Raw genomic sequence first — 12861 nt, forward strand, 5'->3', positions numbered from 1 at the left:
GAATTATACCCAGGCACGAAGTCGTTCAGTTCAGAACCAACGGCTGCAGCAGCCAATTATCAGGTCGCAAATAGGATAGACAAACCCCCCCAGATAACAGGGGAGATGCCAGATTCATCCCTAGAGAAAGACAGCGTCAGTCTTTTGGGAGAAATTGAACTCCTTTCAGTTAGTACCCCACCAAGAAAATGCTAGTAAAGACCCAAAAAATCTGGATGAATTTGTGCCTGTCCGGTCTAAAAAGAATCGTAAGAGGTTGAGAAAACTGAACAAAGGAAAAGTGAATGCTACACTGCAAGCCAGAAAACAACAGAAACTTTATCCATTGCTCATGAAAAATCCAACCACAATGACAAGGAAATTAAAGTCTCATGTGCAGGAGAATGGCAAGGATCCTGTAGCGCTTCCCAATCATAGTGGTGCAATATTCAAACTGCTCCATTTATGTGCCTCCAGTTCAGTAGTACTAACAACCTACAACTTTAAACATCTTCACTGCAGTGACCTCTAATCTGCTCCCAACCGTCACAAGTGATATGCGGATGGATATTTCATAATCATACAAATATACTATAGGTGCCTTCAAATTCAGCATTCCACATTAACTTGGGAGTGACCTCGCTAAAAGAAGAGCCAGATATAAACCAACGAGCAGTATTCTTACTCAAACCACTTTAAAGTCTTGACACCCAAAAGATCACTCAAATCAAGCAACATAGCTAAGCTTTTAAAAGCCTTACCTAGCAAATTTCCCTTCTCTGTGCAAACAATACATAAAGTAGCTTTTTTGCCGAAGAAGGACAATGAGCTCTAAGTTGACTCTAGAATCTAATGCCCAAAAGGAGGTGTTTTTCAATTGGGATATGGATGTTGCGCCCCTGGAACCTGAAAGATATCCTGCTACCTTTTAAAAAGCCAGTTAAAATTTATCACTCTACTGTTTTGTAGAATAGGGAAAAAGTTACAGCGAGATCTAGAGCCCTCCAGGATGACACCGATCCTACCCAAGTCTCTAGTGTTAGTACCCATTCAATTCTGAGGGGCACCGGTCCAACAAGATTTAGCAGTTCAACAACAAATAAGCTAAGGGTAATCCTGGAAAAAAGCAAAGCAGTCAATGCTGCACCTTGAGGAACACCACTCTTCATGTTTAACAAGATTGGTCCTGACTCTCAGAAAACGTAGATCAAACCAATTATGCAAGAAAAGCAGCCAACCCAGTGTTTCAGTTCCCTTGACCAAGAGGTACTAGAGAAAAGCGGAAAAACCCATTTTATCTAATTCAAGCCTATACGGCTTTGCTCCTGGAGCATTGCCGGCTGGGACCAAATTAAATTGCAGACGTAACTGCATACTTATTGTGCTTTTGATTTCATCTGCCTGCAAGAAACCTGTAAAGGTGATGCAATTACGCTAACAGGGTATGAATCATTCACAGCACCTGCCTTTCAAAGAGTGACTAAAGAAAGACCAGTTGGCAGTCTCGCAATTTTATTTCGAACTTCCATAAGCTGCAAAACAGAGATTAACCTCATACAAATCATGGATTCTAGGTATCCCAATTATATTCCCGAACAAATGGTAACAAAATCTACTCTTGTTCTGCATATTTTTGAACCACAAAAGGAAATCTTTACACCTTAAGGTAGATTATCTCAATATCTGCCTTCATGAAATCATCATTGCTAACCAGCACTCTGAACTAATCATCACAGGTGACTTTAACATGAATATGTTTAATTACTATGACAGCTTAGAAACCACAAGGAAGATGGATCTGATCTGGGACATTCGGCACTCTCTTTCTTACCTGCAGTGACGCAAAGCAACAGGTGATATGTTGGTCAAAGCCCTTCACTCACTTGGTCTTCGCTCTCTGAACAGTTGTCACAGCCAGGATCAACCAGCATCATTTACACACATTACCACCAAGTGTGGCACTGTAGTAGACTACACATTCCTACCTCTGTCACTACTTGGTAAGCTGTTGGAAATTCAAGTAGATCACTGACTGGAAAGTGTCCACTTCCCGCCAAACTAAGGGGGTCATTACAACCCTGGCGGTTGATGCAGAAGTGGCGGTTTTACCGCCAACAGACTGGCGGTGAAAAATTTGGAATCATGACCATGGCAGTTACCGCCATGGTCATCCGCCACTTCTCCGATCAGACCGCCATGGCGGAGACGACCGCTGGGCTGGAGACTTGGGTCTCCAGCCCGGCGGCCGTCCCAAGACCGCTGGCAGTATCATGACCCGGCTTACCGCCATGGAGTTCATGGGGTTTGGAACCGCCATGAAATCCATGGCGGTAAGCACTATCAGTGCCAGGGAATTCCTTCCCTGGCACTGATAAGGGTCTCCGCCATCCTCCACCCCCTCCCCCGAGTCCATCCCCAACACCCCACACCCCCCTGCCACCCCACATAGGTGGCAGGACCCCCCTCCCCACCCCTACCCCCGACATCACAACACAGACACACACCTGACACGCATGCAGGCACCACCAACACACATTCCCGCACACACACAAACATTCCAACAGACACACACACACAGTCATACACACAACCTCATTCAGACATACACACACACATCCATACAGACATACATATAGACAGACACGCACACATTTCCATTCACACTACACCCCCGCATGCATACACGCACTCACACACCCCCTCTACATACTCACACGCACACCCCCATGCACCCACACATCACACAACACCACCCCACCCCCCTCCCCTAACGGACAATCAACATACCTTGTCCATTGATCTTCCAGGAGCGGACGAGATCCATGGGGGCTGCTCTGCCGCCACCACACCATCATCAGAACACCGCCACGCCGAATCACAGAACGTGATTCGGTGGGCGGTGTTCTGTTGACGTGGCGGTGGAGGTGGAGCAACCTCCACTTCCCCGCCGCCCGCCAGTATGGCTGCTGGTGGCTCTCCATCCGGAAAAGGACGGAGGGCTGCCAGCAGTCATAATACGCCGAGCGGAAAACCGCCACCATTGGCGGTCTTCAGCACGGCGGTCCCTCGTCGGTCTTGTGAAAAGACCGCCGAGGTCGAAATGACCCCCTAAATTCTTTGGATCCAAGGATATAAGATCAACAGTGTCAATGCGATAGGGGAGAGAACAATAGATCCTAAAATAGAGCAAATTAACTGGTCCTCTGATGTAGAGAACAGCTAGATGTGTGGAGACAAGGCTTTAGGGACAAGGGCTCCAACTACCTTAGCATGATCACTGCGGAAAGCAATTCCTTTAATCCACTGAATAGGACAGAACTATAGATAACATATTTTTCGTGCTAAGGGGATCACGACACAAACAGGGTAACTATTCAACAGCCCCTTTAAACTGCATTTTATCATGGTATACTATTAGCCTGTGCAATGAGAAAAGTAAGATCGCTAAATGGGCCAGGTAACTTGCCACACCAAGGCACGATGTTGAACAACGACAGGCCGACCATGCCTGGATGCGTGAACATTATAAAAGGCTAGTCTGGAATGCAAAGGAAGCAGCAAACGAGCGGGCTCTGATCCTTTTAGCTAAAGTCACCGGGCTGGATACAATTCAACAGTTCTGAAGATGATGCAATTTTCTTACAACCTCGTTGCATACTCCCAGGCAAAAACAACTGGACATCACCACATGGGAGAACTATGTTGACAGTCTATATAAAATCAAGGCAGCTATCCCAGAATCAACACCAATTCGTTCGAGAGAATATCCAGTAATGAGGCATCAATAGAATACCCCACCTGCCTCTAGCTCTACTAAGATCATGCCCTTGGCAGTTGAGAAGATCATTACAAAAGCAAGAAGTAATGGAGCCCCGGGGCCTATTGGCCTTCCCACCACAATGCTTAAATCCGATCCACATTTCTGGAGTAGTGCAATGAGAAGTGTCTTTAACATTGTTTTACTAACTAGTGTGGTACCACTATCGTGGCAGGGGGCCCACATAGTTCCCATTCACACAAAAAAGAGCAGGGATGGCTCAAAGAAGTACAGGCTGATAGCCCTGGTTGATGTGGATGCTAAATCCTTTGCCTCATTGATTTTGTTTTCACTCAAAATCTGTTTATTGAACTTTTAGATACATTAAAGACAAATACCAGCCAGATAATATATTTTACAGAATAATTTGCATAAGGAGCCCATGTAAATGGACCACAGTACTGCACAAGCGAGCTAGAGGGACACAAAAATACCCATCAGGAGAGATCAAAGGCAAAGAGTCAATACAATAAAGACACGTCATTAAAGCAAAATCAAGGTATGAAGTGAGTCATATTGAAGTTTTATCATTTATAAAAATTAAGAAAACAACAATAATGCAGAACGTGATTTCCCCACGAGATTTACATCTGGAAACAGAGACCTCTGGATTAAAATATGTCTAGCAAGCAATCCCGTTTTAAACTGGGCATGTGCAAGTAACTCTGTCCATATTAGGACAAAGATAATTCTCCAGATCAGTACTGTCACAAAGAGATTGAAATTACTACAAACCCAACAAAGAACGGGGGGGAATAATCCGCTGCTGTTGAATCTAGAGGGAGGACTTCACTGTCAGTTGTAAAAGAATGAGAGGAAAAGCTAGGTACAGGGAGCTGAGCCCACATGGAAGAGGAGCAATTAATGTGGGGACATCGGGAACAGAAATGGAGGTCCATGTCACTAGGAATAGCAGAGAGCAACAAGTAAGAGTGACTGGTGAACCAGAGAATCAATCAAAGAGTTGAAGAGCCCACAGCTTAGGTGGCTGAAAGAAATGGTGCTCTAATTGTGAGAAAAATTCAAGGAGGGGCTGCCATGGTCGCAGGAATTTCTTATCTGTGGAGAGCTTATGCAATAAGTTCCCAAGTCCCATTGTTTGCCAAAGCCTAGTGAACCAGGAAGCAATATGAGGGACTGCAGGAGTTCCAGGCCAGGACAATCAATTGTTTGGCGGCACCTGTGATATAATGGATTAGGTACCAATCAGCATGAGTTAGTGCCACGAGCATGGTTGGGCGTAGGACCGAGATAATCATTCAATAGTCTGCTGGGATAGGGAATATGGCTTGAGCTTCTTTCGAGAAAGGAGTGAGTTGTGTACACGCTTACCAAATGTGTTTAAGGGTACCATCTTGTGCCCCGCATCTCCAGCAAGATGTAGGAGCTACGGGAACATTGAATGCAGGTGGATTGGAGTGTAAAATGCTAAGATGTGTCTTGAGGATTTCCTGCCAGTAAGCACCCACTGTTTCTGCATGATATCTGTGTCACCCTCCAGTTCCCACCTCGTCTAATATGGGTGCCTCGGTAGCAGGCAGGATTATTAGAGGACACTGTAGATCCTAGAAACCAGGCCCCTAGAGCCCTCAAACTGGTGGACCAGGTTTTCACAAGGTGTTAATGGGCGTGTCACTCCCTCCACATTAGGGGGATCAAGTGCCCAGAGGGGAGTTGGAAATATTGATGCCTAAGTTTCTCGGGTCTTTTGAATTCAGATTTGCATTGTTCAAATTATTTAATTTGTGAGCCCTGGAATAGGTCCAGCAGCGTCTTACATTCAGAGTTCTCCCAGGCAGGGAGGGAACCCGGGAGCAATCCCTGCAAACAGGGTATATGTGGGGGAAAACAAGGTAAGGCTTAGGTAAGTGCAATTCTATCCCAGATTCCCAGCACTGTTCTGGTAGGGGCTGTGAAGTAGGCACTATGAGGGCGGTATGATTTTGGCAAACAAGCCAAGTCCCAGAGAGGCCTACACGGCGCCACTCGATCCATGTGTAGTCAATGTTTTTCGGTATCTCTAACCATCCATTCGGAAATAAACCTTAAATGTGCCGCTCAGTAGTAATCGAGAAAGTTGGGGCAAGCCAAGCCTCCCCGGTATCTGAGCAACATAAGTATATTATTGGAAATGCCGACTGCCTCCCATTCAATATGGAGGCATGAACGTCCTTCTGTAGCTGGCGGATATCCTACGTTGGGGTAGACGTCGGGAAGGCCTAGAATAGATAGAGTATGCAAGATAGAATGTTCATTTTGACCACGTTAATCCAGTCCAACCAAAAGATAGGTTGTGGCTTCTACCTGCACAGGTCCTCTAAAATAGCCTTACAGTAATAGAGCCAGTTAGCACGAATCCAGGTCTGCAGGAAGGTTCTGATATTAAGCCCCAGGAAGCGAATAGACTTCGTGGCCCATTGAAAAGCAGGCATATCCTGTACGGCCGGGAGAAGCTGTGGTTGTATAGTGAAGTTTAGGGTCTGCGATTTGGACAGGTTAATTTTATATCCTGAGGCAAGTTCAAACTCTTGTAGTTTCTGCACAACGACAGGGGAGGTCGACATGGGTTTAGTCAGAGTCAGTAAAAGATCATCTGCATAGAGCAGAACTTTATGGTCCTGCCTCTAAATGGAATGGCCGTGATATCTGGAGTCTGGCAAAGGTGAATCGCCAGGGATTACACAACCAGAGTGAAAAGAAGAGGGGATAGGGGGCAACCCTGATGAGTCCCCCTCTGTATCGAGATAGAGGCAGCTGAATGGCTGTTCACTCTGATGGTAGCAGTCGGGGCGGTATAAGAGGCCATAATTTTGCTGATCATGAAGGTCCCAACCCATATTTTATGAGGACAGTGTATAAGAAGTCCCAGCTGACCATGTCAAATGACTTTTCCGTGCCATAAGACAGGAGAAGGGCAGGGATTTTATGCATGTGGGCCTTTTCTATCAGATGGGCAAGGTGCCTGGTGTTGCCAGGGCCTTGTCAGTGTTGTATGAAGCCCATCTGGTCAGGTTAAATCAAACCTGGCTTATGGGATTATACACGATTGGCCAGTATTTTGGTATATACTTTAGCATCCTTGTTAAAGAGGGCTATAGGCCTGTAGGAAGAGCATTCAGAGGGGTCCTTGCCAGGCTTAAGAATGAGTGATATATACTGGCTGCTGGCATCATAGGTGTAAGGCCAGTGGTGTGGGTGAAAGTGTTAAATAGCATGAGCAGGTGTTTTTTCAAGGATGGGAGGAAAATCTTAAAAAAGGAAACTGGCAGGCCGTCCAGGCCCGGGGTTTTCCCTACTGACAGTCCCCAAGGGATTTTTCAAGTTCCGACATCGTGAAAGGCATTTCCAAGTCTTGACCGAGCTGGAATTCCATGGGCATCCATGGACACTCCTGTACATAAATAAACCTGGGCAGTCACTGGATCTTCCCACTCATTCGCATAGAGGGCACAACATTAGTCGCAAAAGGTCCCCTGCTTGTCAGTTTCTCTAACTACATAACCTGCGCGCACTGTGTGGAGTTTAGCAATGTGAGAGTGAGCATATTGGTGTTGAAGGCGATGGGTCCACAGTGTACTGACCTTGTCCCCCCATTGTAAAACCCTTGGTTGAGAGCTAAAAGCAAGCGTTCCACCTTATTGGCCCTATTTGTCCATAGCTGTCCGTGTAACATCGCAAGTTGTCGTTAAGTACACCTTGAGGGTGTCTGCTTATCTGTACCCTCCAGGGTTCTAATTTTCTTGTTTACCTTGCTCTTGGGGCATGCTATTGCTTTGAAGGTAATGTCTCCCCAGCATTTTTTATTTAAATCCATCCCAGAGCAGGTGAGGAGGGGTGGCAGGTAGAGCGTTGAGTTCGAAGTATTCTTTGATCACGTCATTGTCAGTGGCTCTGTCTACCGCGTAGCCCAGGATATGAGGTGGGAATCTCCACCGAGAGGGGCATCTGGAGTACCTGTCCGAGAGGGCCAGATCGGTGCAATGTGAGCATGATCAGAGATAGAAATATCTGATATCTGAGCCATTTCCAAATGGCATAGAAGGGAATGTGTGATAAATACATAGTTGATGCAAGAGTATGATTGATGTACATGCAAATAAATAGAATAGTCCTGCGTGTTAGGGTGTAAGTAGCGTCAAGCATCTCCTAAATCTGTATCTGTGATTTCCCTCTTGAGTTGAACCGACATAGCCCATACCCTGAAAATGGGCAGAGCTCCTATAAAGCACAGGGTCCCATGCCACATTAAATTCACCTCCCAGTACTACCTCATACCGGGCCAGACTAACTTGGTCCTTAAGTATCCTGTGAAGAAAAGAGTCTCAGGAATGGTTTACAAGTTAAGACAGGCTAGTGTGTCCCTTTTCTATGATCACCAGCAAAAAGCACCCCTTGGATCTCTGACTACCCGTGTCAATGTAGTTATAAAACCCCACCTGAACATGATGCCCACTCCTAATGTTTTAGTGTCAGTGTGTGCTCAATATTGGGATGCGCATCTGGGGTGGGGATTGCAGTGACAATCTTCTCTGAGTAAATGGGTCTCCTGTAAAAGGATTATGTCTGAGTCTTGCTGGATGAGATAGCACCATACCTGTTTGCACCTATTGGGGCAATTAAGCCCCTTCACATTTAGAGAAAGGAGCTTCATCCTAGTCAGGGTCCCCATGTGTTAGTAAGGAAAGAGAGGGGGGAGACGCATCAGTATCAGGGTGGTAGTTGTCTAACAGCGAACAGCAGGTCGCCAATGGGAATAGTGCCCAACAAATAGAGTTCCCTCTCATAGCAGCCCTAAGGATACAGCGGGGGTAGAGGATTAAGGACCAATGAAGAACAAATGAGCCAACCAGGCCCAACATGGTAAGGCTCTTCATCCTCGGACTGAGGAGAGTATCCTCGAAGTCCGCAGAGGTGTCGCCTCGGGAGGAGAAATGCCCCTGCAAGGGGAGGGTAGAGATCAAGAGACCAGACAGGAGATCAAGAGCAATCGAACCACAATCTGAGCCTAGCAAAATAGTTTCACTGTACAGTCCAAAATAACACAAGTAGCACATGGAAGTCCAGCTCCAAGGCCACAGGCCTTGCTAATGAAAAAAAGCAGAAAGTAAGAATAAGAGAACAACATGATTCAGTGCTCTGGTTAGAAAGTGTAGGTCTGAGACAGCTCACGTAGGTAGCAGTCAAGTGTTGGGGCCAGTCTGTTGCGAAGATTCCTGCTTCAAGTTTTGTATGTAGGAGATAATGCCATCTTTTACCTCACATAGGGCCTTCACCTGATGATCTCTACCTCTTCTGCTTACCATGTTCCAAGTTAGGTGCCATCTATCTCTGCCCTCTGAGGGTGCAAGTTGGGATCCCCGATTTGGAGATCCCTCTGGTAGACCCAGTAGGTGCTTGGCTTCAGTTAATGAACAAACATGATGTTGTTTGCCCTTCAACTAAAAAAGCAGACTGAAATGAAGGGTCCACTTGTACTTGATATTCATCTCCGGGAGTTTCTCTGTTACCGGCCTGAAGTCTCTTCATTTTTTAAGAAGTTGCTGGCAAGAGGCCTTGAAAGATCTGCAGAGCATGGCCCTTGAAGACTAAGGGCCTGATGGCAATCGTGGTGGATAGAATACTCTGTCACAAATGTGATGGATATTCCGTCCATTGCATTACGATTTCCATAGGATATAATGGAATTGTAATACATGGATGGGATATCTGTCACAGTTGTGACAGAGTAACCCCGTCCGTCAAGATCGTAACCAAGCCCTAAATCAGCTTTGCTCTGGTCAATTCTCAAGAGTGCCTCCTTGTCTTGGAAAAAATGCACTCTTGATAAGATGTCCAAGGTGGCATCAGGTCTGCCCGCCATGGCAGTGACATGATGGGCATGGTCCAGAATCAGTGGCGGATCCCCTTCACACCCTGTAATAGCATAGAGCAGGTCTCTTGTAAAGGCCATAATATCGTCCTCCTCAGCACCCTGGGAGATACCCCGGATGCAAATATTATTTCTGTGGATTCCAATTTTGTCAGACTTCTTGTTTAACTTTGAGCTAAATCTGTTGGTCTTGCATGGCAACGACACAGCACATTAGCATTTCTTGGTCTTCCGTGCAAGAGTCCATCATGCGCTCTAGATCAGCGACATATGTGCCCACCTCTACTACATCTCTGCGAAGGTCCTGTATGCAGGTTTTGAAGTCTGCCTTTAAGGAGCCAATTTCTTGCTTAATGCCTTCGAGGAATTGGGCCATGTAGTCCTGAGTGATCAGTGGAGCCACAGAGGTTTCAGAGGTTTGTGAGGGAGGGTTCCCTTTGTTGGCCATGTTCAGTGAAGATTATTTGAGCCACTAGGAGTCCACTGAGCTGTCTCTAGAAGATTTAGCCCTTTGCATAATATCATGAGGTCAGGTGACTGATGAATGTCACTGGAAGCTTGAAGAATCCAGTACTAAGCAAATGACCACAGCCAAGACAGGTCCAGAGGAGGTTGCATGGAGAGGTATCTGAGGTATAAGAAGGGACCCAAAACCGGGTCAGAGACAGGCGCCACTGCACCCTGAGGAAGAGGCCTAGCAATCCATGCCAACAAGTAGGGAGACAGGAGCCACACGAACCCACAGTATGGCCCCAGATAAAACTAACATTTGACTTCATAGAGCAAACATTGTCACAGAGGGCTTGTTTTGCTTCTGTGAGTTTGTTACTCATACACAATCTAACTTACATTTCATTGTCTAAATATAAAGTATGCAAATTCATCTATAAGTACACAAGCTTATCTGCTCAATTTCAAAGATTTATTTTCATCTGACTCAAAATACTCTGTTAGTCATTTCTAAAATACAGTGTATCACATTTTATCAATTTTAAAATTCACCACTCAGATTTTGCTGACTTTAAAGTAATGATTTTACGATAGATTCATTCAAGCAGCTGTGTAATTGCTTTCTTTTCAATATGTAAGCCAATGTTCCATCCACTTTTTTGTATTGTCCTTCTCGTTACGTGTATCTCAAGAAGCTTTTCTTCTCCAGAAAGGTTCCCACTATATATGGGCAGGTCCCAGGTTCCCATAACCATTATGTCTTTTTTGTTTGTACTAAGCACAGCACTGGTGCTGTATATATATTTTGTATTCCTTTTGTATAGTTCCTCCAAAAATTAATACAAATACCTTCGCTGTGGCTGAGGGAATCTGTCCCCCCCCTCCGACAACAGGGCCCAGATTTATGAAAACCTTGAGTTGCCTTTGTGTCACGCAAGGCAATGCAAGGGCTTCAGTGAGATTTATTAAGCCATGTAAAACCAACTTGTGAGGCCCAGTAAATCTGGAGTAACGCAAGGCAGCGCAAGTTGTTGACATGTTATTCTGCCATCGGAAGGGGTTCCATGGGTGGATGAGTGGGTGTTCCCACTCATCCACCCATGGATTTGGTACATTCTGAGATTTATTAGGAATACGAAACCTGGAATATGTCAAGATGCTATTCCTTCCCAGGTGAAGCATAGTGAAGAGAAATATGTGTATTTCTTCTTGATGTTTCCTCTTCCTATTCATTCTGCCAGGCATGATATCAGCTCTAAATTATATCGAGCAAGCACAGCAGGCACAAATACATTTTGTTTTGGAGCAGTTTGGTGGTTAGGAGAGGAATTTCTCCCACAAGCACATTTTGAAAAAAGAAAAGGTGGCCAGAACTTGCTCTCTAAAACAAAAAACGTAAGAAGCATCTGCCAAAAAACCCAGGAGATTTAGTACTCTGCAGCAAACCAGCACCGTGGATCCACATGATGAACCATACCTTATTTTTCAACAATAGAATGCGCAGCATTCATTTTCACTGTGATCATCTTTTTGTTTAGGATTTTTGTAATGACGTAATATGTTTTCTTACTGCTGGTTCAACAATCTCTGAAACACCTTTAAGCATTTATAGGGCCAAATCCAAAGTGGAATTTGGTTCGCTGCAGCAAACAGAGTGATTATCAATTGGTAAACACTTGGATATGACTGGATGGCTCTCCCTGACCCTTAAATGCTCATGAATTCCTAGATTCTAGGGTATAATAGCTGTGTGAAACCTGCAGGTATTCATGAATTATGTACTGGGTCAGACACACACTCCTTATTCTAGATTTCCTAATGGTTGATGACTGACTTAATAAAGTTCCTACCCCTACCATATCTACCTCCAGCTTGCATCTTTTAACCCCTTTGCTGCCAGGCCTCTTCCCCCTCAGGTGCCAGGCCTTTTTTTGGGCTATTTGGGCTTAGGCCCTCATAAATGTTTGTCCACATAAGCTACCCATGCTAAATTTGTGTCCTTTTTTTCCAACATCATAGGGATTCTAGAGGTACCCAGAGTTTGTGGGTTCCCCTGAAGGAGACCAAGAAATTAGCCAAAATACAGCAACAAATGTAGTTTTTTTTAAAATTAAATGGGAAAAAAGGGCTGCAGAAGAAGGCCTGTGGTTTTTTCGCTGAAAATGGCATCAAGAATGGGTTTGCGGTGCTAAAATCACCATCTTCCCAGCTTTCAGTAACAGGTGGACTTGAATCAGAAAACCACATTTTTCAACACAATTTTGGCATTTTACTGGGACATACCCAATTTTTACTATTTTTTGTGCTTTTAGCCTCCTTCCAGTTAGTGACAGAAATGGTTATGAAACCAATGTTGGATCCCAGAAAGCTAAATATTTCCGAAAAGTAGACAAAATTCTGAATTCACCAATGGGTCATTTGTGTAGATCCTACAAGGTTTTCCTACAGAAAATAACAGCTGAAATAAAAAGAAATATTGAAATTGAGGTTAAATAAACAGCCATTTTTCTCCACGTTTTACTTCCTGCAATGTCAGATTTTTGAAAGCTATATACCGTTTTGTCTGCTGGACTCTTCTGGTTGTGGGGATATAGAGGGCTTGTAGATTTATCAAGAACCCTAGGTACCCAGAGCCAGTAAATGAGCTGCACCTTGCAATGGGTTTTCATTGCATACCGGTTATACAGCAATTTGTTTGGTGAAATATAAAGACTGAAAAATAGGTATCAAGGACATCTTTGTATTT

Source organism: Pleurodeles waltl, chromosome 6, assembly GCF_031143425.1.
Source record: "Pleurodeles waltl isolate 20211129_DDA chromosome 6, aPleWal1.hap1.20221129, whole genome shotgun sequence".
NCBI classification, from domain to species: Eukaryota; Metazoa; Chordata; class Amphibia; order Caudata; family Salamandridae; genus Pleurodeles; species Pleurodeles waltl.